At 46.0% G+C, this 23,081-nt stretch overlaps 1 protein-coding gene across 3 annotated transcripts in view; it reads left to right on the top strand.

Moving 5' to 3' along the window:
* LOC117513757 (voltage-dependent L-type calcium channel subunit beta-4-like) overlaps window positions 1–23,081 on the top strand; it is a 240,032-nt gene that overhangs the window by 121,381 nt on the left and 95,570 nt on the right. The gene's annotated exons all lie outside the window — the stretch shown is intronic.

Here is a 23,081-nt window from a genome sequence, read left to right as displayed (position 1 = left end):
AAACAAGTGTTGCATTTATATTTGACTTACTAAGTAAGTCAAACCTGTTTCCAGTGCACGTTGGCCTCCACCAGGGCTGCCCTTTGTCACCGGTTCTGTTCATAATTTTTATGGACAGAATTTCTAGGTGCAGCCAGGGTGTAGCGGGGGTCTGGTTTTGGAACCACAGAATCTCGTCTCTGCTGTTTGCGGACGATGTGGTTCTGTTGGCTTCGTCAAATCAGGACCTTCAGCGTGCACTGGGGCAGTTTGCAGCCGAGTGTGAAGCGTCCGGGATGAAAATCAGCACCTCCAAATCCGAGGCCATGGTTCTCGACCGGAAAAAAAGGTGCTTTGCTCTCTTCAGGTCGTTGGAGTGTCCTTGCCTCAAGTGGAGGAGTTTAAGTATCTCGGGGTCTTGTTCACGAGTGAGGGACGGATGGAGCGTGAGATTGATAGACGGATCAGTGCAGCATCTGCAGTGATGCGGTCGCTGTATCGGACCGTCGTGGTGAAGAGAGAGCTGAGTAGGGGGGCAAAGCTCTCGATTTACCGATCGATCTACATTCCGATCCTCACCTATGGTCATGAGATTTGGCTCAAGACTGAAAGAGCGAGATCGCGAGTACAAGCGGCCGAGATGAGTTTCCTCCGCAGGGTGGCTGGGCGCTCCCTTAGAGATAGGGTGAGGAGCTCGGTTACTCGGGAGGAGCTCGGAGTCGAGCCGCTGCTCCTCCACGTCGAAAGGAGTCAGTTGAGGTGGCTCGGGCATCTTTTCCGGATGCCCTCTGGACGCCTCGCTGGAGAGGTGCTCCGGGCACGTCCCATTGGGAGGAGGCCCCGGGGAAGACCCAGGACACGCTGGAGGGACTACATCTCTCGGCTGGCTTGGAAACGCCTTGGGGTTCCCCCGGAGGAGCTGGGGGAGGTGTGTGTGGATCGGGAGGTCTGGGCGGCTTTGCTTGAGCTGCTGCCTCCGCGACCCAACTCCAGATAAAGCAGAAGAAAATGGATGGATGGATGCATTTATATTTTTGTCCAGTGTAGTAACTACACCCCTAATTATTCATAATCTGGTTTAAAATAGCTCAGACTAATGAGTTATATAATATATGCAGATATGTGGATGAATCATGACTTTGACGATAAAAGCATGAAATTTGACACAGTATTCAAGCATACCCTAAAGACCATTTTTGGCTATAGGGGCATAGCAGAGGCAGCCATTTTCCAAGATGGCCCCCATGCATTGTTGTTTTATTAGTAGCTCAGGCTCTAGACCACCAAGGGTCTTGATCCCGGTGCCTAATCCTACATTTTTAAGGATGAGGAATGTAGTGGTTCTATTTATATCCCCAAACAATGAGTCAGGGAGGAATATTATGGTTTTTCGTGGACCGCCACCATGTCCGCCACTGCAGACTCTTCACGTTAGCGCTCCAAGAGCTTTCATTTGATTCTTTTCAAATTATCTGGAAACATTCATGGCCCCCTGAGGATAAAGTCTATTGATTTTGGTGATCCTAGGACCTTCCCTGTAGTGCCACCATTAGGTCAAACATTTGAATTAGGATTAGTGTATCTTTAAAAGCTTTCATCTAAATCAATGAATTCTAATGGGTTTTTTTTTTTTTTTTTTAATGACAAAAAAGAGGTCACACAGTTACAGTGAATGCTGAAATGCAATGCTAGCTCTAAAAACACAACTGCAGTGGCATAGTGACAACAAAAAAGACATTTATAGTTAAATGCAACATTAGTTCTGAAAACAGAAGCCACCATAGTGGCAAAACGCGGTGCTCTGCCTTGAAACATTTGCACTTTCCACTGCATCCCTTCTTGCATCCACAGCAGAGGAGTTCAAGACAGGCCTTGGTAGATTCTGGTGATACAAGAAGTTCAGCTATGGTCTTGTATCCTTCCCCATCTCTGCCACGTGTATTAGCTGGACATTTCAGTATCTCATCTCTATATTCCTGACACAGAACACATTTATTCCAGTCTGTGGTCAGGCACTGTGTATCTGACATTCCAGGCTCAGTAGGGTCCACTAACTTCAGTAGTTTGGCCATTGTCTCACAGTTCACTATGCTACTTAAAAATCAGTATGTACTAGCTGTAGCCCCACCAGTCCAGCATCAGCTGAAACCACCAGGAAGGTTTGTCAGCTGCCAGCACAGTCACATGGAAGAGTACAGTTTAGCCCCCTGACATGAAAAACTCTCCATGAGTGCGAGTGATTGCTTCAGTGCACACAGTGCAGCTCTTCTGAGCAATTATAACGAGATGTTAAATCTATCATAAACATAATTTTACAGCTACTCATAAGAAGGAAAGAAAATGCAACTGTTTTACCAAGCCATTACAATATAAATATTACAAATACCTTTTAGATGGTTCCAATATGTTCTACACCTCATGGAGCAAACGAAAGTGAGAGAGAGAAAAAAAAAGGTCCAGCTGCAACAGTCTTCTGTGATTCCAGAAGCAATTAGAGGTGTTTTCAATAGCTATCTCTGACAGAAACTGATTAATCGCAGGGCACTCGCTGTCTTTCAGCCGCTGGTGTGCGCAAATGGTTGTGGCGACAGCTGTACGAGGCGTTTGAGGTGGCTCTGATTTTTCACGTGTGGCATGCGATTCCTCCTTTGTGCGTCAGTCGACTTCAATCGTGTTATGTGTGAAGCGGCCCTTAAGAAGCCCTCCTATTCTGCCCTCACTGCACTCCTCCCTAATTGCACATGTTTGAACGCGTTATCTCTATTTTTTGTACGGACCTCGCTGTGTTTGTTTTGTATACAAAAAAGCCCAAAGGTCTGATCTTCAGTCCGGACAGGTGAGGTACCGTTCAGACTGTGACCGGCACTTAAAAATTTAAAGAGTCACAGGGCCTCATTCATTCATGTCAGCATTTATTACAGGCATCAGTTGATTATTCGGAAGTCTGCACACGGTGAAAATAGATCCCATGATCCACCAAGGTCAAAATAAAATAATGTTAACTTGCTCTGTTTTGCCTTTGTGTGAAGAAGAGAGGCAATGTGACAGTGTAGGCATGCTCGATGACGTGCTCATCAGTATTTAAGTGTTCCACCTGCCAAAATAAAGGGTTCTGCTGGCGATGGAAATGCAAACCAAGCCAGACTTAACTATTTTGAGCTGTAACACACCGTGCTGCACCATCCCAAACCACTCTGTAGAAACGGGGCTGTCAGCATACGCATGGTGTGACAGCTGCATTAATTTATTAGACATATGCCAGCATATGCCAGCATTTTTAATACGGACTGCATGCGCTGACTAAATTGTCAAGGTGTGGCAGGGCCCTTACATACTAACTGGAGTAGTGCTTCCCCCCAATGATGATTTTTCTCAATCTTCATGCAAATCAATAAGAGCCAGATGTAAAAAAAATAGTTACAGCAAGTTTACTCATTATAGGAATTATGGGCTGCATGTTTGGCTGTTTCTGTTGCAGATAAGTTTGATTTTGTATGTAACAGTAGTGTTCAGTCTAATAAATAACACCACTGTAGTCAATAGAAGAAAAGTGTATTCTTGATTTGCTCAGCAATTAAAACATATTCATCCAACATTTTTTATACCCGTGATACAAAAAATGTTGAAGTTGTCAACTACATTGCTATGTTGCCAGATGCAATTTGTCAAACACAGTTGGGGCCATTTGTTGACATATATCTTGGCAGATTTCATGTAATCAAATGATACTTTAGATGTCAAGGCAGCATGTCCAATTTACATAATTTCATAGAATTACTTTTTTTTTATTCACGTCAGATTTATGGAAGGTCAAAGGTTTGCGTACACCAAGGTGACTGCCTTTTTAACATGAAGGAATATTGCCAGAGATTTTACATTGGCTACCTGTTGTTGTGTGGGCCGCTGAAGAGGAGGTACTGCTGGCCCACCACCACTAGAGGGCGCCCTGCCTGGAGTGCGGGCTCCAGGCACCGGAGGGCGCTGCCGCCTTACGGGAGCAGCCAGGACGACAGCTGTCATCCATCACTGGAGACAGCTGATCCCAATCAATACGGAGGTATATCAGCAGGACGGCATCTCCACCTCATTTGCCGAGATATCGCCTGACCAAAGAGGTAACAATCTCTGCCCATACATATAACTAACCATTGTTGTATTTCTTGTGGAGCATTTGTAGGACAGCTGACTACTGAACAACTTTTGGATAAGTACTCACCTTCCTACACTCCTGTATCATTGTTAATGAGAGGTGGAGGTGGACTCTCCACCCTCCGTGTTACTGGGTGCAGCCGCATCCACACCTGACTGTTTTTGTTCCTTGCCAGCAGTACCGGATCCGACGAGCGGAGGCAGTGGCCACCTGGGGATTCAGGACTTGGCGGCTCCAGTATTCCCGGGGTTCGGTGGCAGAGGAAATCGGGTTGGTTCCGGTTCGACTTGGACAGACGTCTCCTATCGTCGAGCCTGCCCACACGACACCGTTGTTATTGGACTCAGTCTCAATATTGTAATCGGCTGTGTTGTTGTGCCTGTTTTCACAACAGTAAAAACAGTGTTATTTGATTCCTCCATTGTCCGTTCATTTGCGCCCCCTGTTGTGGGTCCGTGTTCCTACACTTTCACAACAGGATATCTCGGCCAGCGTCATGGATCCCGAGGGGCATCAACCGGCTGTTGAACGGCCAATGGAAGAACAGGACGTGCAGGCGTCCTCGGGAGGGGTGATCGGTGAGTTGCAGCGGATCCTCACCGCTTTCACGACTCGGATGGATTTAATGACCGAGCAGAACGTCCTCCTGAACCGCAGGGTGGAGGCTCTCGCCGCACAAGTGGAAGCGCGCCCCCCGGGCGCCGCTGCGGCTCTCCCTCCCGTCGACCCTGTGCGTAACAGCGATGTTCCACTGGTCGTTCAACGACCCCACCCACCTTCCCCTGAAGCTTACATAAGCCCCCCAGAACCGTACAGAGGCTGTGTGGAGACGTGCGCAGATTTTCTTATGCAGTGCTCGCTCGTCTTCGCACAGCGTCCCGTCATGTACGCGACTGATGCTAGCAAAGTAGCTTATGTAATAAACCTGCTTCGCGGTGAGGCACGCGCTTGGGCTACAGCGCTCTGGGAGCAGAATTCACGGCTCCTTCTGACATATGATGGGTTTGTAAGGGAGCTCAGAACCGTGTTCGATCACCCTAATAGAGGAGAAACCGCTTCAACCGTGCTACTGTCAATGAGACAGGGGCGTCGGAGCGCAGCTGCCTATGCAGTCGACTTCCGCATTGCGGCTGCGAGGTCCGGCTGGAATAGCACTGCCCTCCGCGCCGCCTTTGTAAACGGACTGTCTTTGGTTCTTAAGGAGCACCTGGTGGCTAAGGACGAACCGCGGGATTTAGATGAGCTCATCAATCTTGTCATACGGTTAGACAACCGGTTAGAAGAACGTCGGCGGGAACGAGACGAAGGGCGTGGCCGGGCACGCGCCGTCCCTCTCCCTTCCGGTTCCGACCGCGCTCCGCCTTCCCCACGCTCCACGGCCCCTGCGCTCCGTGGGGCCACAGCTCCCCCTGCTGACGAAGCTATGGACACGTGTAGGGCAACATTTAGGGCACCAGATGCACAGAGGAGACGGGCCCACGGAGCTTGTTTTGTTTGTGGTGCAATAGAGCACCATATGAGAGACTGCCCCGAGCGGTTAAACTCCAACGCCCGCCCACTAGAAACTGGGCTAGGGATGGGCCGAGACATTCACGTGGGACACACCCACATTGCCACACGACTCCCAGTTACGATCCTTTATGAGGACTCAACCCTGAAGGCCCCAGCACTGGTGGACACGGGCTCTGAGGGGAATCTGTTGGACAGCAGATGGGCCAGGGAGATAGGGCTCCCTCTGGTGGCGCTTACCTCGCCTGTACAGGTTCGGGCACTAGATGGCTCCCTACTCCCTCCGATCACGCATAAGACACCACCTGTAACTCTGGTGGTGTCAGGAAATCACCGGGAGGTGATCGAGTTTTTTGTGACTCAGGCCACCTCCCGTGTGGTTTTAGGATTTCCCTGGATGTTGAAGCACAATCCCCGGATCGATTGGCCGTCCGGGGTAGTGGTTCAGTGGAGCGAGACCTGCCATCGGGTGTGTCTAGGTTCCTCGGTTCCTCCCGGCTCCCAAGCTAAGGAGGAGGTCAGAGTCCCGCCCAATCTGGGGATGGTGCCGGTGGAGTACCACGACCTTGTCGACGTGTTCAGCAAGGATCTGGCTCTCACACTTCCCCCCCACCGTCCGTATGATTGTGCCATTGATTTGGTTCCGGGCAGTGAGTTCCCGTCCAGTAGGCTGTACAACCTCTCACGGCCTGAGCGCGAATCAATGGAGACCTACATCCGGGACACATTAGCTGCCGGGTTGATCCGGAATTCCACCTCCCCGATGGGTGCAGGTTTCTTTTTTGTGGGTAAAAAAGACGGCGGACTTCGTCCATGCATTGATTATAGGGGGCTGAACGAAATCACGGTTCGCAACCGATACCCGTTGCCCCTGTTGGATTCGGTGTTCACACCCCTGCATGGAGCCCAAATCTTCACCAAGCTCGATCTTAGAAATGCGTATCATCTGGTTCGGATCCGGAAGGGAGACGAGTGGAAAACGGCATTTAACACCCCCTTAGGTCACTTTGAGTACCTGGTCATGCCGTTCGGCCTCACAAACGCCCCCGCGACGTTCCAAGCATTAGTTAATGATGTCTTGCGGGATTTCCTGCACCGGTTCGTCTTCGTATATCTAGACGATATACTCATCTTTTCTCCGGATCCTGAGACTCATGTCCGGCATGTACGTCAGGTCCTGCAGCGGTTGTTGGAGAACCGGCTGTTTGTGAAGGGCGAGAAGTGTGAGTTCCACCGCACGTCTTTGTCCTTCCTGGGGTTCATCATCTCCTCCAACTCCGTCGCTCCTGATCCGGCCAAGGTTGCGGCGGTGAGAGACTGGCCCCAACCCACAAGCCGCCGTAGGAAGTTGCAACAGTTCCTAGGCTTTGCTAATTTCTACAGGAGGTTCATTAAGGGCTACAGTCAGGTAGTTAGCCCCCTGACAGCCCTGACCTCACCAAAAGTCCCCTTCACCTGGTCGGATCGGTGCGATGCCGCATTCAAGGAGTTGAAACGGCGCTTCTCGTCTGCACCTGTTCTGGTGCAGCCCGATCCTAGTCGCCAGTTAGTGGTTGAAGTGGACGCCTCGGACTCAGGGATAGGAGCCGTGCTGTCCCAGAGCGGGAAGACCGATAAGGTCCTTCACCCGTGTGCCTATTTTTCCCGCAGGTTGACCCCAGCCGAACGGAACTATGACGTCGGCAATCGAGAGCTCCTTGCGGTGAAAGAGGCTCTTGAGGAGTGGAGACATTTGTTGGAGGGAACGTCTGTGCCATTCACGGTTTTCACTGACCACCGGAACCTGGAGTATATCAGGACCGCCAAGCGGCTGAATCCCAGGCAAGCCCGCTGGTCACTGTTCTTCGGCCATTTTGACTTCCGGATCACCTACCGTCCCGGGACCAAAAACCAAAGATCGGATGCTTTGTCCCGGGTACATGAAGATGAGGTCAAAACGGAGTCGTCGGATCCCCCGGATCCCATCATCCCGGAGTCCGCTATCGTGGCCGCCCTCACCTGGGACGTGGAGAAGACCGTCCGGGAGGCCCTGACACGAGACCCGGACCCCGGAACCGGACCGAAGAACAAACTCTACGTCCCACCAGAAGCCAGGGCTGCAGTTCTGGACTTCTGTCACGGTTCTAAGCTCTCCTGTCATCCTGGGGTGCGAAGAACCGTGGCAGTCGTCCGGCAGCGCTTCTGGTGGGCGTCCCTGGAGGCCGACGTCCGGGGTTACATCCAGGCCTGTACCACCTGCGCCAGGGGCAAGGCCGACCACCGCAAGACATCGGGATTGCTACAGCCGCTGCCCGTGCCTCATCGCCCCTGGTCTCACATCGGCCTGGATTTTGTCACGGGTCTCCCGCCGTCCCAGGGAAACACCGTCATTCTCACGATAGTGGACCGATTCTCCAAGGCGGCCCACTTTGTGGCCCTCCCGAAGCTACCAACGGCCCAGGAGGCAGCGGACCTCCTAGTCCACCACGTCGTCCGTCTGCATGGGATACCATCAGACATCGTCTCCGATCGCGGTCCCCAGTTCTCCTCGCATGTTTGGAGGAGCTTTTGCCGGGAACTGGGGGTCACGGTCAGTCTCTCGTCCGGGTATCACCCCCAGACCAACGGACAAGCAGAACGGGCCAACCAGGAGATGGAGCAGACCCTACGCTGTGTGACAGCCGCGCACCCGACGGCCTGGAGTACCCACCTGGCCTGGATCGAGTACGCCCACAACAGTCAAGTGTCGTCAGCCACCGGCCTCTCCCCTTTCGAGGTGTGCTTGGGGTATCAACCCCCGTTGTTTCCGGTGGTTGAGGGGGAGGTCGGTGTGCCCTCGGTCCAGGCCCACCTACGGAAGTGCCGTCGGGTGTGGCGTGCCGCCCGTTCTGCTTTGTTAAAGGCCCGGACGAGGGCGAAGAACCATGCAGACCGGCGGCGGGCCCCGGCTCCCACGTATCGTCCTGGGCAGGAAGTGTGGTTGTCCACCAAGGACATTCCCCTTCAAGTGGACTCCCCAAAACTGCAAGAACGATACATCGGCCCTTACAAGATACTCAAGGTCATCAATCCCGCCGCAGTGAGGCTCCAGCTTCCGGCCTCACTGCGGATTCATCCAGTATTCCACGTCTCCAGGATTAAACCCCATCACACCTCACCCCTCTGCACTCCGGGTCCGGCGCCACCTCCTGCCCGGATCATCGACGGAGAGCCGGCTTGGACCGTGCGCCGGCTCCTCGACGTCCGACGAATGGGCCGGGGTTTTCAGTATCTGGTGGACTGGGAGGGGTACGGCCCCGAAGAACGCTCCTGGGTGAAGAAGGGCTTCATCCTGGACCCGGCCCTCCTGGCCGACTTCTACCGTCGCCACCCTGACAAACCCGGTCGTGCGCCAGGAGGCGCCCGTTGAGGGGGGGGTCCTATTGTGTGGGCCGCTGAAGAGGAGGTACTGCTGGCCCACCACCACTAGAGGGCGCCCTGCCTGGAGTGCGGGCTCCAGGCACCGGAGGGCGCTGCCGCCTTACGGGAGCAGCCAGGACGACAGCTGTCATCCATCACTGGAGACAGCTGATCCCAATCAATACGGAGGTATATCAGCAGGACGGCATCTCCACCTCATTTGCCGAGATATCGCCTGACCAAAGAGGTAACAATCTCTGCCCATACATATAACTAACCATTGTTGTATTTCTTGTGGAGCATTTGTAGGACAGCTGACTACTGAATAACTTTTGGATAAGTACTCACCTTCCTACACTCCTGTATCATTGTTAACGAGAGGTGGAGGTGGACTCTCCACCCTCCGTGTTACTGGGTGCAGCCGCATCCACCCCTGACTGTTTTTGTTCCTTGCCAGCAGTACCGGATCCGACGAGCGGAGGCAGTGGCCACCTGGGGATTCGGGACTTGGCGGCTCCAGTATTCCCGGGGTTCGGTGGCAGAGGAAATCGGGTTGGTTCCGGTTCGACTTGGACAGACGTCTCCTATCGTCGAGCCTGCCCACACGACACCGTTGTTATTGGACTCAGTCTCAATATTGTAATCGGCTGTGTTGTTGTGCCTGTTTTCACAACAGTAAAAACAGTGTTATTTGATTCCTCCATTGTCCGTTCATTTGCGCCCCCTGTTGTGGGTCCGTGTTCCTACACTTTCACAACACCTGTCATAATTTGAGAGAGAGTAAAGGTGCATGTGTTGTTATATTTGTGGACCTACCTGCAGAACCAGTCCCACAGCAGTGGAAAATCTGGAACTAAGTCATAGAATCTGTAAAAAAAATGTTGATCATCATTTCAGCTTCCTCTGTAGGAGTAATCTCAAATGTTTGTGGTACGACCCAGAACTGGACAGTCTGCTGCACAAAACTACTGGAATCTTCAGAAAGGAAGAGAACCTTCAATCATTATACCCTAAAAGCTGTCCATTAAGGAGGAACCATTTCTCTGAAATGACACAGATGTTTGCAGTTGATCACCAAGACAAACAAGGCTTTTGGAGGAATTATTTAGTGTGCATCCAGGAAGTATTCACAGCACTTCATTTTTTTCCATATTTTTTATGTCACAGCCTTTGTCTAAAATGGAAGAAATTCATTGTTTTCCTCAAAATTCTACACACAACACCCGATAATGACAATGTGAAAAAAGTTATTGTTTTGTTTTTGTTTGGTTTTTTTTTTTGCACATTTATTAAGAAAAATTAAAACAAAATCACATGCACATTGTAGTTCACAGCCTTTCCCATGAAGCTCAATAATGAGCACAGGTGCATCCTGTTTCCACTGAACATCCTCGAGATGTTTCTACTGCTTAATTGGAGTCCACCTGGGGTAATTTCAGATTTCAGTTGATTGGACATGATTTGGAAAGTCACACACCTGTCTACATATAAGGACCCACAGTTGACAGTGCATGTCATAGCACAAACCAAGCATGAAGTCAAAAGAACTATCTGTAGACCTACGAGACAGGACTGTCTGGAGGCACAAATCTGAGGGTAGAGAAACATTTTTGTTGCTTTAAAGGTCCCAGTAAGCACAGTGGCCTCCATAATCCGTAAATAGAAGAAGTTGGGATCCACCAGGACTCTTCCTAGAGCTGACCACCAATCTAAACTGAGGGGTTGGGGTAGAAGGACCTTAATCAGGGAGGTAACCAATAACCCAGTGGTCACTGTCAGCGCTCCACCATTCCTCTGTAGAGAGAGGAAAACCTTCCAGATGGACAACCATCTCTGTAGCAATCCACCAATCAGACCTGTATGGTAGAGTGGCCAGACAGAAGCCACTCCTGAGTAAAAGGCACACAGCAGCCCCCCTGGACTTTGCCAAAATGCACCTGAAGGACTCTCAGACCATGAGAAACAAAATTCTCTGGTCTAATGAGACAAAGATTGAACTCTTTGGCATGAATGCCAGGTGTCATTTTTGGAGGAAACCAGGCACCATCCCTACAGTGAAGCATGGTGGTGGCAGCATCATGCTGTGGAGATGTTTTTCAGTGTCAGGAACTGGGAGACTAGTCAGGATTGAGGGAAAAATGAATGCAACACTGTACAGAGACATCCTGGATAAAAACCTCCTCCAGAGTGCTCTTGACCTCAGACTGAGGCAATGGTTCATCTTTCAGCAGGACACTGACCCTAATCACACAGCCAAGATATCAAAGGAGTGGATTCAGGACAACTCTGTGAATGTCCTTGAGTGGCCCAGCCAGAGCCCAGACCTGAATCTGATTGAACATCTCTGGAGAGATCTGAAAATGGCTCTGCACCGACGCTCCCCACCCAACCTGATGGGAGCTTGAGGTGCTGCAAAGAGGAATGGGCAAAACTGCCTGAAGATAGATGCACCAAGCTTGTGGCATCATATTCAAGAAGACTTGAGGCTGTAATTGCTGCCAAAGGTGCATCAATAATGTATTGAGCAAAGGGTGTGAGTACTTATGTAAATTTGATTTCTTAGTTTTTTTTATTAGTAATAAATTTGCAAAAATAAAATATATAACAACCTTTTTTCATGTTGCCATTATGCAGTATTGTGAGTAGAATGTTGAGGGGAAATATTCATTTTCTCCATTTTGTAATAAGGCTGTAACATAAGAAAATGTGGAAGAAGTGAACCGCAGTGAATATTTTCCAGATGCACCGTATGTTTAGATATGTAAAAAAGAAAAAAAAAAAAAGAAAATGCCAACTGGGCCCACAGAACAGCACTGAGCCATTTTTTTCTAATGCAAATAAACATCAATCAATCAATCAATCAATCAAACTTTATTTATAGAGCACTTTTCATACAAATAAATGCAATACAGAGTGCTTCACAAAGTAAAAACAGTACCTTTGAACTACCATCGACCCACGTAAAAACCTCAACCCACAAAAAAAACCCCTCCCATGATCCACGTCATACACACCACCGCTCACCACACACATGCACATTAGAAGAATAAAAGGCAATAACAATTTAAACAAGATAATAATGATAAATAAACATGAATTAAAAGCTAAACTAAAAAGATAAGACTTGAGCCTATTCTTAAAAACCAGAACATTCTCTGCAGCCCTGAGCCCTTCCGGCAGACTAGTCCAGAGATGAGAACTGGAAAACTGAAAAGACGCCTCGCCATGAGTGTGTGTTCTGACTTTGGGAATGACTAACAGTCTGCTGCCAGAGGAGTGCAGAGAGCATGAGGGTTCATATGGTAAAAGCAATTATGAAAGATAAGAAGGGCCATATAAAAACCATTAAAAGAACCTTAAAATCAATCCTGAAACACACGGGGAGCCAATGCAGTGATTTTAAAACTGGTGTAATATGCTCCCGCTTTGTAGTCCTTGTCAGGACACGAGCTGCAGAATTTTGCAAAAGTTGGAGGCCGGATATATTTTTCTTAGGAAGACCAGAAAGCAGGGCATTACAATAGTCAATACGACTAGTGACAAAAGCATGCATCAGCGTCTCTGTGTTGGCTCGAGAGAGAATGGGGTGGACTCTGGCGATGTTCTTAAGATGGTAAAAACCTATTTTAGTGATATGTTTAATGTGTGGAATAAAAGTCAGTTCAGAGTCTAAAATTACGCCCAAGTTTCTCACTTGTGGAGATGAATTAAAAGAAAGTGACTGAAGTTTTGGTAAAAGTTTCTTTCTCAGGGCCTCAGGACCTATAATAAAACTTCGATTTTAAATTTGCTGATGATTTTCGTGAAGGTATTTCAAATTTACTGTTAAATTAGCAGCAACCAAACAGTAAATAGTTTACTGCATTATCGTAACATGTTATATTACCAAATTTAGGACTTTCCAACACAAGTTAAAGGCTTTCTAAAAATAGACAATGATTCAGTTCAATTCAATTTTTCAATTTAATTTCATTTATATAGCGCCAAATCAAGGCGCTTCACACAAGTCGCGTCTAACCTTACCAACCCCTAGAGTAAAAGTGGTAAGGAAAAACTCCCTCTGAGGAAGAAACCTCAAGCAGACCAGACTCAAAGGGGTGACTCTCTGTTTGGGCCATGCTACAGACATAAATTACAGAACAATTCACAAAACGAAATCAGTGGTGGTCACAGATAACCAAAAAATTAACTTTGATAACAGATAATCAGATAACTGAAAAGTTATCTTTGATAAAGTTAAAACAATAAACCAACCAAAAATGTATCGGACGTTACAGATAACCGATAAATTCCAGTACTGTCTCCAGTACACTTGCAACTACTAACAAGCTGATTTTGCATTTAACACCAAGATCAATTCTGAAAGCATCAAAGGTGACGATTGACCCAAACAATGAGTTAGCACTTCTGTTTTTGAGCATCCTGCCCCCTGCTGGAAGCTCCAGTTTACTACATGGCTTCCCACAAACGCAGCTGAGAGGAGCCACAAAGCTCAACTCTCTACTCAATCACAACGCTGCCGTCAGGCGGAGGTCATGGAAAATAAAGCAGTGCTGACTTATCGTTTGGTGTAAATTAAATGAATACTGATAGAATAACTCCATTAATGTCAATTCTGTCATTTGTGCAAAGTTAAGATATAACATATATCTTTTAATGTTGAATAATGCAGTAATTCTGAAGTTTTGTAACAAACACAGACAGATGGCATTCTGGGTAAAATGTGCCTCCTCTAATACTGATTGGTTGACTCATTCATTCATGTAAACCAGCACTAATGTGAGGTGTGTCATGTGTTGGTGTTTACAGATAAATGTGCTTTTGTAAAATATGCTATTTTTTAATTTGTAAAAAAAAAAGGCATTTTCAAAAAAAAAAAGCCAAGTTGTAATTAGATAACCATCGGATATAACCAGTGTCAAAATAAATAGAACACTGCCATGATCAACTTGTGCCAGTGCGAGTTTTGGCCCTTTTTCAACTGATTTTTTATTTGTGCAAGAATTTTTTGGATCGCACCGAGTTTCAAGTTAATCGCGCTTCCTGCATCGTTTAGTATACATGGAGTAACGAGCTGCGTTTAACATCTCATGACCACCTCCTGATCGGCGATCGTATGGTCAGATAAAAATCAAACCTGTTTGATATTCTGGTCAGCTGTTGTGAGGGTATCCTGCTGCTGAAGCGCTACAAGCGTCCAACCTCTCACACTGTGCCTGTGCAAACACCGCAGACCTGTCTTGTAATGTTTTTTTTTGTTTTGTTTTTTTAACTTTGATGTTTTTGTAAATTAAGTTTGAAAAAAGCTTCTGTTTACGTTTTGCTTCTGGAAACACGAGTCTGACATGTGGTTTTTGAACGTACAATGTGTGTGAGAACATAAATCGTGCGCTCTGAACTTTTACACCGTGCGGTTCTGTGGTACAGTTTGAGCTGGAACCGAGTACAGTGATTGAAAATATCAGCCCAGATTCAGGGCGAATACTGCCATGAACACTACTGGCCAGTAGGTAGACAGTAGAGACCTTTAAAACTTGCCAAAAAAAATTCCAGATAATCTGTGTCTGCTACTCTGCTACGTTTAATATGTGTGGAATTTAATAAATGCAAATACAATAACAATGTCTGTAAACCCAGAGAATATATTCACAAGAGTTTTCGGCACTAGAGTTTAATGCTGTTGTCCGTGGAGCCTGATCAGAGTGTCTCAAACGCATTTCTCATGTCGTGAACCCTATCATACCCATAATGCACCTGGACACAGCATGTCCACACTAAAACCTTAAAAATTAGTGCATCACTTTAAAACTAAAACATATATCTGATATTTTCACTTGATAAAACTTCAGATGTGACGTTAATTTAAAAAACCTGTCCGAAATTAGTTTGGTTAAAATTTGAACCATAAGTTAAAAATGTATGCTTCTGGATGACTTGGGTGATATTGCCCACGTATCAGTATGGGGTTAAAAGAAATTTTTTTGTGTGTGTGTGTGTGTGTGTGTGTGTGTGTGTGTGTGTGTGCGTGCGTGCGTGCGTGCGTGCGTGCGTGCGTGTGTAACCAGTTCTCCTTTGCCTGCAGAGGATAGAGCGGTTTCTTCTAGAAGCAGCTCTTCTCTGTTTGCAGAGGGTAGAACTACACATCTGCAACAAAACATTTAACAAGTAGGTGCTCAACTGATTTTAAATTTTATAAGTGTTTGTAGCTGTTCAGCTTTGGTTACCACGTTAATGGTCTGAAAATTATCGGACAAAAATTTATCGGAAGATAATTAGTCCAATAATGGTTTCAGAGTTATCTGAAAAGGTAATCCGATAATGAAAACGTTATTTTTGATAATTATTGGTTAGCGGATTATCGTAACTAGACTAAGCATGAACTGGTCAAATTGATGCCAATATCTCACTGGACCAAGAACCAGAGTTTAAAAGTTTCTAGACATCTAACTTCTCACTGATGCAAGGCAATCTTCAAAGGATTTTATATGAACGAGATTACCAGCAGATATCGGCATGTATAACTGAGTATCATCAGCATAGCAGTGAAAGGTAATCCCAAAACGCCAAGGAGTGCTATATAAAGGGAGAAAAGCAGGGGCTTAAGACAGACCCCTGTGAAACCCAAAATTTCATGTCACTAAGGTTAGAGGTAGTGTTACTGTACGAAACACAGTGAGAACGACTGGTCAAGTATGACGTCAGCCATGCAAGGGCACTCCCAGTAATCCCAAAATGATTTTCCAGCCTATCAAGTAGAATATGATGATCCCCTGTATCAAATGCACAAAACAGTAGTGGTGTCTGAATCCATTGTAAGCAGAAGATCGTTCACCACTTTAGTGAGAGCCGTCTCTGTGGAATGATATTTTCTAAAAGCAGACTGCAGTGGCTCAAAGAGATTATTCTCAGTAAGATAGTCTACGAGCTGCCGTGACACCACTTTTTCCAGAATTTTAGAGCAAAATGATAGATTTGATATCGGCCAATAGTTTTTCAATACACTAGGGTCAAGATTAGGTTTCTTAAGTAATGGTTTAATCCAGTGGTCTCCAAACTATTCCAGAAAGGGCCGAGAGGGTGCAGGTTTTCTTTGCAGCCACTGACTCCACCAGGTGATTTCACTGATGAACTCATCCCACCTACTCCAAGTGATATTAATCACTGAAATCACCTGCTGAAGTCAGTGGCTGCAAAGAAACCCTGCACCCTCTTGGCCCTTTCTGGAATAGTTTGGAGACCACTGGTTTAATCACTGCAGATTTGAAACATTTAGGAACAGATGCAGAAGTTAAAGAAAGATTAATAATTTCCAGCACAGTCGTCCCAAGAGTGGGCCACAGGTCCTTAAACAGTTTTGTAGGTATAGGATCAAATAAACAGGTTGTGCTTTTTGTTGAAATTACGAGTTTGTCAGCATGCCTAGGGAGATACTATCAAATTCTGTAAATCTAGGTAATACCTCAGTAATGGTGCCCACCTCAATATCAGGGTGTAGTGGCTGGGTTAAGGCATGCTGGAATATGTTTAACCTAATGTCTTCTGTTTTCTTTGCAAAGTAATCCAGGAAATCTTGTGCTGTAAAAGGAGAGCGAACTATAGGTGGTTGTCCATGAATAAGTGTTGCCACCGTTTCGAACAAGAACTTTGAGTTATGCTTGTTTTTGTTGCTCAAATCAGAGCACTTTGTAGCCAATAATGCATGCTTATAGTCTAAGATAGCATCATGTCATGCAAGGTGGAATACTTCTAATTTTGAATGACGCCATTTCCGTTCTAGACCTCTGGCCTTATGCTTGAGGTCACGCAAGTAGTCACTGAACCAAGGTGACTATGTTTTGGGGGGGCGTGGTTTTAACAAAGGTGGTGCAATCATGTCGAGTGTAGTTTTGAGCACTGAGTTTAAACTATCCACAAGACTGTCTACTGATTGGGTATTTGCCAAATGTGATGCTAAGACATCAGGCAGTCTAGCTTCGAGTTCAGTCTTAGTTGAGGAGTTGATGCATCGCCATAGTGATATATAAGGTTGTTGTTCCACTAAACATGGCAGCGAAACTGTAAACTTAATAAGTGAATGATCAGAGACCACTGATGTAAGAGGCATGATGTCAGTATTTGTGACAGTAATACCACGTGCAAAAACTAGATCCAGGGTATTTCCACTAATGTGCGTTGAGTCCCGAATGCATTGCCGAAATCCTAATGCATCCACAATTTCCATACATGATTTGCAGAGGGGATCAGAAGGCCTATTTATATGAACATTAAAGTCAACAATGATCAGAACGTTATGGTACTAGTTGACAAGTTCGAGATGAACGCACCAAATTCATCTAAAAATTCAGAATATGGGCCAGGAAGTCTATATACAGTGGCAAAGTAATACGGCTGATTTTTATACTTCTGACCTTGGCAATGCGTAATATCCTGAGCAGAGCGGAGAATCAGATGCTCAAACGAGTTATATTTGTGACCCCCAACAGCTAATAAGCTAAACCTAGATTTATAAATAAGAACAACACCCCCGCCTTGCTTCGCATCACGAGGGACATGACTAAATGTATATGCTGGTGGGCAGGCCTCATTTAAGGGGAGGATAGCTGTAGGTTTAAGCCAGGTTTCACATAACCCAATTGTATCTAACTGATGATCAATAATTAGATCATTAATCAACAATGATTTTGAGGACAGTGATCTTATGTTAATGAGACCCAGACTAAGGACCTCAGTGGGGTTGACAGTTGAACTGTTTGGATTTAAGTGTGGTTCCAGAGTAGCATGTATAAGGTGCCTAGACGTAGGTTTAGGTTTGAGACATTCCACGCTCGTTGTAGGTAGCAGACACAAAATCTTTGTTATTGCTGGAACAACCACTTTGCCATCCTCAATTTCAACATCATGCAATGTAGTAATGGGTATTAAGTTTTGCAAAGCATATCATATGATATATAAAGCATATCATATCATATGATTATGACCATATTTTCTCTGCAGCCAGTCACAAACTAGCTAGTTGGAGGTAAAGTTAACTCATTCAGCAAATAAAAACAGAAGGGTTGGGATGAAAATCCTGATTGTATCCATAAATTGGACAAAACATTCAGTAAGTACCGAATGAATACTGAAATCTACTTGTGCACCACCAGATACTATGCTATGCTGTGGAAATGGTTTTGTTACATTTAATGTAAAATAATGGACAAGTTGTTACAGTGCATCAGGGACTATCGATGGGCCTCTTGCACTTCCTGAGAGTAACTCCACTGCTGCCTTCCATTGGAGGATGGCATGCATTATTAAAGAGATAGTGGAGTGCCATGCGAATAATTATCTCTGGAAAAGAAGGAACCTCTGGAGAATATTAAGGGTTTAGTCTCTGGAGTGGTAACTGGTGTGGTGCTGAGATATCTGTACACTGCACAGTGGGGCCTAGGTTCAAGTTTTACACTGCTCATGTATGTGGGCACTTGGAACATCCTTTCTCTGAGCATGGATGACCATATTCCAGTGCTGTTGAAGGTGCTTCGAAAGCTCCACAGTACAATACCAGTTTTGTCTTAGGAGCCGAGACCTGGAAGTGACCAGATCTCATTGGGTGAACACACCAGTTTTTGGTATGTTTACTTTAATTGTAGGTGCACCAAGGAAAAGGCACCTCCTGTGGTGGGCCAGCTCCTTCTGATGATGTCTGATATTTCCCCTGCTAATGAGCATATGAGGCTCATGTCTACTGTATAATCGCAATGTACATTCCAACTGTGGGAGTGATATTTCCATGAGCAAGACTTTGTACTCACAGTGTTGGGATTTGGGGCATGCCGGGGGTTTTTTGCGTTATCCCAGTGTCCTTCTGTGTTTTATATCAGGCTGGGTGGACAGAGACGTCTGGACACAAATTCAGGACTCAACAAAGCAGTTCTGGTTTTTAAGATTGTTTACTGTATGATTAAGCAGAGTCTGGTACACAAAAAGGCAGTCCAAAAACAGCAAACAAATCAGTACATCAGGCGATAAGGCGTGGTCGAAAAGGCAGGCAGGTGATCAAAAAACACAACGTGGCAAGCAGGACTAGGAAAACACAAGAACAGAGCTGGAAGTGAAGGCATAAAGCACAACAATCTGGTGAGGGACTAGTGTAACCATTAAAGCTTATATACACCCTGGTGATGAGCTACAGATTAGAAACAGGTGTGTGGAAAGCTCCAGAATAGGGTGTGGCCCAAACAGTGTGCACCGCCCACCACCAAGCACAAAGAGAGACAGACAACATAGATAGTTAAAGACAAAGCCCAAGCAGGAAAAACCCAGCAAGAGAAATCACAAACTTAAAAAAACAATCAAACCTAAGCTAAGCAAAACAATCAGAAAAGCATGATACAAAAAGTCCAGATCATGGCATCTTTGTTCACCTGTCTGGGTTGTGGGTTTGTGTGACAGGAGGTATGTGAATGTGTGGGCATGGGTTGCATGTTGCTCCTGCCCATGGTGTGCATATATGGGTGTGGGTATGTGTGTGGATGTCCTGTGTATGTGTGTGAATGTGGGTGTGAGGGTTTGGTGTGTCTGCGAGTGTGTGGTTTCATATGCTTTCCCCCATCACGTACGGTTGCCATGGTTATGCCTGGCAGCCATGCACAGCACCTGTTTCTTGCAGTCAGGCTCAGTTGCCAGGGTTACACCTGGCAGCTGAGCGTGACATTTTGACAGCTGTCACTCTGATGGCCCCGCCCCTCGTGCACTTACTGTTTATCTGTTTATTTGTTAGATGTTACGGGCACTCCAGATGAGGTTAGTGTTGGGTCGGCTAGCAAGCCCATGAGCATCAGCTTTGAAATGCCGGCTGTGGAGGACGGCTTTCGGACTGTGGCTAGGCGGAGGAAGCCCCGTAGGGCTTTGTGCCCGGTTGTGGTACCCCGATCACACTCACCAGTGCGAACTGTGAATCGGTTCTCCCCCTTGGATTTGCCAGATGTGAATTCTCTGAGTCCATGCATGACTTCCACTCCTGTCTCCAGGCCGACACACCGGACTTTAGTGATAGGGGATTCTATCACCCGCAAAGTCAGGTTACAGACGCCGGCTGATGTTAAATGTATTCCTGGGGCCAGAGCTCCCGACATTGCATCTCATCTTAGGGTGCTGACGCTGCAGAAGGGAAGACAGACGAAGGAACATGACATGAGATATAGTCACATAGTTATTCACGTTGGCACCAATGATATCAGGATGAAGCACTCAGAGGTCACAAAAATGGACATAGAGAGGACTTGTGACCTTGCCAGAAAGATGTGTCGGCATCGATTAATAGTCTCTGGTCCCCTCCCCTCCCGGGGTACTGATGAGGCGTTTAGCAGGCTGACATCATTAAATAGGTGGCTGGCACAGTTTTGTAGACAGCAAGGCTTTAGCTTTATTGATAACTGGCCTTCGTTCTGGGGCCGCCGTGGCCTGCTGATGCCGGACGGCCTCCACCCTACTGGGGAAGGCGCCGCCATCTTGTCTGCGAACATAGATAGAGCTCTACAGGGAGGGTAACATTAGGAATCTACAGCAGGCCACAGAGCAGGTGATTAGAGACCCTGCAAGGGTTATGACAAATGTGGGTGTGGAATCCATTAGCTTAGCGGGGAAATTAGTGCAGAAAATCCGCTATGGTGATAGTGCAGTTTATCTGCCAGGGAGGGAATTTCAACAAGTTGAGACTGTGGCCTGCTCCCGTAGACGTGTCCATCAAAATCATAGAGTGATATGCTTTGCAAACTTAATACCCATTACTATATTGGATCATGTTGAAATTGAGGATGGCCCAATGGTTGTTCCAGCAATATCAAAGATTTCATGTCTGCTACCTACAACGCGTGTGGAATGTCTCAAACCTAAACCTACTTCTAGGCATCTTATATATGCCACTCTGGAACCACCCCTAAACCCAAACAGCTCAACTGTCAACCCCACTGAGGTCCTTAGACTGGGTCTCATTAACATAAGGTCACTGTCCTCAAAATCATTGTTGATTAATGATTTAATTATTGATCATCACTTAGATATGATTGGGTTATGTGAAACCTGGCTTAAACCTACAGCTGTCCTCCCCTTAAATGAGGCCTGCCCACCAGCATATACATTTAGTCACGTCCCTCTTGATGCGAAGCAAGGCGGGGGTGTAGCTCTTATTTATAAATCTAGGTTTAGCTTATTAGCGGTTGGGGGTCACAAATATAACTCGTTTGAGCATCTGATTCTCTGTTCCGCTCAGGATATTACGCATTGCCAAGGTCAGAAGAATAAAAATCAGCCGTATTACTTTGTCACTGTATATAGGCCTCCTGGCCCATATTCTGAATTCTTAGATTAATTTGGTGCATTCATTTCTAACTTGTCAATGAGAGCAGATAACATTCTGATCATTGGTGACTTTAACGTTCATATAAATAAGCCTTCTGATCCCCTCTGCAAATCATTTATGGAAACTGTGGATGCATTAGGATTTCGGCAATGCATTCGGGATTCGATGCACATTAGTGGAAATACCCTGGATCTGGTTCTCGCACGTGGTATTGCTGTCATGAATATTGACATCATGCCTCTTACATCAGTGGTCTCTGATCACTCACTTATTAAGTTTACAGTTTCACTGCAGTGTTTAGTGGAACAACAACCTTATTTATCATTACGGCGATGCATAAACTCCTCAACTAAGACTGAACTAGAAGCTAGATTGCCTGATGTCTTAGCCTCACTTTTGACAAATACCCAGTCAGTAGACAGACTTGTCGATAGTTTAAACTCAGTGCTCAAAACGACACTTGACATGATTGCACCACCTGTGTTGAAACCGCGCTCTCCCAAATCGCAGTCACCTTGGTTCAATGATTACCTGCATGACCTCAATCATAAAGCAAGAGGTCTAGAACGGAAATGGCGTCGTTCAAAATTAGAAGTATTCCACCTTGCATGGCGTGATGCTATCTTAGACTATAAGCATGTACTATTGGCTACAAAGCAGACCTATTACTCTGATTTGATCAACAAAAACAAGCATAACTCAAAGTTCTTGTTCAACACGGTGGCAACACTTATTCATGGACGACCACCTGTAGTTCGCTCTCCTTTTACAGCACAAGATTTCCTGGATTACTTTGAGAAGAAAATAGATAACATTAGGTTGAATATATCCCAGTATGCCTTAACCAGCCACTACACTCTGCTAGTGAGGTGGGCGCCACTACTGAGGTATTACCTAGATTTACAGAATTTGATGGTATCTCTCTAGACACACTGATGAAACTCGTACCGTCAACAAAAATCACAACCTGTTTATTTGATCCTATACCAACAAAACTGTTTAAGGACCTGTGGCCCACTCTTGGGCCGATTGTGCTGGAAATGATTAATCTTTCTTTAACTTCTGGATCTGTTCCTAAACGTTTCAAATATGGAGTGATTAAACCATTACTTAAGAAACCTAATCTTGACCCTAGTGTAGTGCTGGGCAGTATGACCAAAAATGTATATCATGGTATTTTTCTAAATTATATCGGTTTCATGGTATTTGACAGTATTTTTTCTTTTCAAGCACAACTGGGTGTTTGCCTTATTTTCTAATAATTTAGAGAATAATATTGCAATAAAATGGCTTAGAATGGCGTATTCTACTGTTATGAGGAGTGAATATTGTAGAAAAATGAATGTCCACACTAGTATTAATGAAGAGGAATCAGAATGCTTGATTGTTGTAGTCAAAATACAGACTTTTTTATTATGCAAGTTTTCCAACTTAAACATCTTTTGAAAACAATGCAAACTATGTAAACTATATGACTCATGTAACTCCAAAGTAACTGAAGTAAAACTTCTTTATTCCCTGAACATTCAGTAAGGAATCATCCATAAATAAATAAATAAATAACATAAACAGAAAAGGTGTGCAGCTTGCTTTAACTTTACCTGCAGACGAGGAGGACGAAGCTCGTAGTTTACATTCCTGATACTGCAGGACATGTTTGCGGCTGAGGTGGTGGAGTAAATTGCTCGTGTTTCCTCCTGCTGCTACAACTTTAGCGTG

This window comes from Thalassophryne amazonica, chromosome 1 (genome assembly GCF_902500255.1).
Source record: "Thalassophryne amazonica chromosome 1, fThaAma1.1, whole genome shotgun sequence".
Taxonomy (NCBI): Eukaryota; Metazoa; Chordata; class Actinopteri; order Batrachoidiformes; family Batrachoididae; genus Thalassophryne; species Thalassophryne amazonica.
The sequence above is the reverse complement of the archived record's forward strand: the minus strand, read 5'-3'. Positions and strand labels throughout refer to the sequence as shown.